We start from the raw sequence: 4,399 nt of genomic DNA on the forward strand, positions 1-4,399 counted from the left end.
ATGTATGCTTGTACCTTCCAATGCAACCTCCTAGCGAAAAAACTAACCACCAATAGGCATCTTTCAGCATAAAAGATTCTAAGACTGTCTTACTAGGAATTAGGTAAGTGTAAGTTCTTGAAGGGAAATTGTTTGCATCATTGAAGATCAGAAAGCCAGGTATACAGGAGATTAGGCATGTTAAAGAAAAAATGACAGGTTTAATATTAGGAAAGACATCAAAAACTCTCATTGATATATAAATGATGGATACCAAATAACTTAAGAAGTTACACACAAAGGGAAAATGGTACAGAAACCAATTCCACCTTCATAATAACTATGTCTGCTTGATGTAAGCATATACATTATCAGGAAAGACATCAAAAACTCTCATTGACATATAAACAATGGATCCCAAATAACTTCAGAAGTTACACACAAAAGGAAAATGGTACAGAAATCAATTCCACCCTCATAATAACTGTGTCTTCTTGATGTAAGCATAAACATAAAGAACATACTGACATACCAAAAAATTATCAAAATGTTCTACAATGTAGTGCATAGGCTTTTTCATTTTTTGAAATTGAACGCAGTGCATACTTTAAAAATGTGCAAACAATATTTAATATGACGGGTGAAGCATAAAGTACTGGAAGGAAAATTTAAAACATGGTGGAGGCAAATGAAAGAGGATATCTGAAAAAATGATCAGAGGGCGGGGTGGAACTCTCTCATAGCAAGTCAAATGAAGTTTAAAACTATATAAAGAAGATGAAACTAGAGGCTTCTGTATGTGTCTCACATACTTTGCATAAACCATGTGTGAATGAGCATAATAGAATCAAATGTACTGAGACAAAGCAGGCATTTGATTGCAGATCAAATGGAAGAGTCTGCCAACCGACCAGATTTAAGAGCAGCTCTGGTCCATGCACTATTTTGCGGTAAAGTTATATGGTTAAAAATTTGGATGTTACTTAATATATGCACAAACTGAACATTAACTGCCTAGTTAGACAAGTGCTTTTTGTAGCAACCCAGTGACAACCTTAGTGAAAGAATACATCAATGAGAAGTTAACTCAGTAAGCTTAATGAGCTTTCCCCTGTAAGGAATGAAAGTGTGGATGACCCGACATCAAATATACGATTGTTATTATACACACAATCTCCATACAATAGCAACAACATACCCGATGTATATTCGGGCAGAATATATGCAAACCATACCTCTACCTCAGAGACGAGAAGAAAATGGTAGCACCAATCCTCACTAAATACTTCATAAGACAAAAATAGCCAATACTTACAAAACCAAATGAAGCAAAAGAAGTTCATTGTCTTGATCACCAGCAAGTAAAAGAAATGTTTACAATTGGATATTCAAAAAGGTTGCAAAGAAAGAAGAAAACTTTCTAATTAACAAGTATCAAAGGGGGGAAAGAATAAGAGTAAAACCAGTGAGTATAAGAAAAGTATGAACACTGTAGTCAATGAAAAAAATATGAATTGTAGTTTGGCCATTTAGCATCCATCACTCCAACAGAGAATCAGGACTTGCAAGAAGGTCGAAAGGTTTGCCTATCGAGTCTTTCAAGATTATGATTTGACCCTCTTTCATAAGAAAGTCTTCGTCGAGGGTATCTACCTTCCTTTTCAACATATTGATCTCATAATTCAACAGCATGTTCATCTCACTGTAGCTCTTCACTTCCTTCCACATGAAATCCCTCTCTTGAAACACTTTTAGTAGTATCGCCTTCATAACGCCTAGTTCCTTCATACATTCTTGCAAATCATTAGTGAGCTGGTTGATATTTTCTTCCTTTTTTAGCACCTGCCAGAATCAATCGTAAACCATGAAAAACAAGAAATACAAAAAGATCACTAATAATATTTCATCAGAAATTCAAAATAAACTCATAGCCTAGAAGTTCAACTAAATCATGAATTCTTTATAAATGTTAAAATTCACAGTAGATAACTCGTGAGCTTGTCCAGGAATTAAGTCAGATGAACGAGAAAACTTACCAAAACCTCTTCTGGTAACTTTACCACATCAAAGCACAATCAGATCAATGGGTTTGAGGATATCACAAAGTTTATCATGTTCTTGGTTGGTTCAAGTGATTACACACTAAGGCGATCAGACATTTCACATAAGACTACCATATGCCAGTAACTCATGTATGCAAGTTTATAAAGAAAACTGTGAACTTCAGATAGAACAAATATGAGCCTAAAATCAAAAAGAAGTAGAAAGCTAATGCAGAAAGAGTAATATGTGAACAAGCTATCATATATGAAGACAAGGTATCCAAAGTTTAAAAATAAAAACTATTCCATTGCAATGAGATCTTAACATTGCCTGCTTACCTGAAGCTCAAGATATTTCAACTTGGGTGTGGCATATGAAAGAGCGTCCAGCGCATTTTGTACTTTACATTTAAGAATGTCGTTAACTCTAACTGTTGCGGCTAGATCAGCCTGAAGTTGCTTTATGTCCATCTCCTCAAAATAGAGCTTCTCCCTTAGCACAGTTGTCAGCAAAGTCTCCGATTTAAGCTCTTTAACCTTTTCCTAGTAGTTTTCCCGGACATAATCTCTATTGTCTTGAGCCACTCGATATTCCACTTGTAACTGAGTGAGCTGCTGCCTTAGATTTTTATTCTCCTCTGACACTTGCTCTATTCTCTTAGACAAATCTTCAACGTGTTTCTCCGAAAATGACATCTTGATTCTATTATCTACTTCCTTCTTATTAAATGAAGAGACTTCCCTTTGTAGAGAGACATTTTGCTCTGCAATCTCCCTCGTCCTTTCACGGAGTCTATGTTGTTCATTTTGGTATTTCTCAAGTTTTAGAAACCAATCGTTGGATCTTCTATACAACTCCTTTTCCAGTACTGATTGTAACTCATTCTTTTCTGTCTCTAATTTTTGTGTCCGTGAATCTAGTTCTGCCTATAATATGTTGGCTTCTTCCTTAGCAGAATCCCTTTCAGCAACTTGATTCCGTAGCATGCTTGAAACTTCAGAAGCCATTTGCACCTTCTCCTTTGTCAATCTTTTAATAGTCTGAATCAACACTGGAACGCTAAGGTCTCTGTCGTGAAGAAATATTTGTCATTACTTTGGACAAGCAAATGTAAATTAAAACATTAGTTTAAGTGTAAAAAAGCAAGCTACAGCAAAATGATATGCATACCAGCTTGAATCGCGACCAGATTTCTTAGGATGAACTTTCTTACTGTGACCATGGGGAGATTTGCTCAGATCCGTGAAATGTTTTTTTTCTGACCCACTATCATAGAAGGATCTAGATAACACTGAAGCACTCTTCCAAGCAGAAACTTCCTTGGACTTTAATGGTGGTGAAGGGGTCTTGTTTGCATCATTAGTTGATAATCTAAAAAAGAAGAAGTTGTTCTTCATCATCTCTATGTATGGAGACTGTACATGAATCAAACTAGTGTCCATAAGATTTCAAAAGACAAAGCAAAGCACTCATAAACAGCCACTCACAAATCATTATCCATTCATGAAAATACTGCAAGGTAACTAAATACTTATGAGACAAAGCAAAACATCTCTCTTTCTACATGCTTCTTCTTCAACAACAACATACGTAACCCCTACCTTGGCAAGTAGAAAATTTGTTTCCCATAAATCCTATGCAAGAAATGCAAAAACATGAGGATATTAACAACAGTAGCAAGTAAGAAAACAGAGGTATACGATACAACAAGTAAAAAAGAAAAATATATACTAATACTACTATAAGAAGAGACATGACGCGAAACTATTTACTTATCAAATAGCACAAGAACAATTCAAAGAACTTATCAAATCCTTCTGATAAAACAAATAATCATGGTAAATAATAAAAAAGAAAAAAGAAAAATTACAGAATCAAAGAGTTGAAAGAGTAAGAGCCGGCAAAAGGTTGTAAGAATCTGTAGGATTCTTGTCATTTTTTCTTGAAATGTAAAAATAGCAAAAGACTAGAATGGAGAAAACTTTTTTTCTGTGTCTTTCATTCATCATCGTACAATGCATATATGCATATATCTAACAAGGATCTGTAAATTGCAAGTAAATATTTACAAGGATCTGTATATGGCAAGTGAATATTTACAAGGATCTAGAAATATGGCAAGTGAATATTTACATACTCATAATGAAAAACTTGAGAAATACCCATGAGAGAGAGAGAGAGAGAGAGAGAGAGAGAAGAAAAGTGTAACAAATATTTTGTGTTATTCAATGGTTATAAATAGCCATATGAGGTCAAATTTTCCATATACTAGAAATAAAATGTAAACAATAAATTAACTTTTTCAAATTAGCACACAAATTAACTTAAATTATGAAATTTAAGATATTTATTTTTTCAAAATTTAACTTTTCCATAT

General features: G+C 34.2%; 1 long non-coding RNA gene across 1 annotated transcript; it reads right to left on the reverse strand.

Annotated features, from left to right (window-relative positions):
• Window positions 1-3,031: 3,031 nt before the first annotated feature.
• On the reverse strand, window positions 3,032-3,276 carry LOC124888760. The gene is made up of 2 exons (XR_007047611.1): window positions 3,193-3,276; window positions 3,032-3,090 (listed from the first exon to the last, which is right to left on the reverse strand). It is a non-coding gene; the product is annotated as an uncharacterized LOC124888760 (long non-coding RNA).
• Between the last annotated feature and the right edge of the window lie 1,123 nt (window positions 3,277-4,399).

Source organism: Capsicum annuum, chromosome 11 (assembly GCF_002878395.1).
Source record: "Capsicum annuum cultivar UCD-10X-F1 chromosome 11, UCD10Xv1.1, whole genome shotgun sequence".
Taxonomy (NCBI): Eukaryota; Viridiplantae; Streptophyta; class Magnoliopsida; order Solanales; family Solanaceae; genus Capsicum; species Capsicum annuum.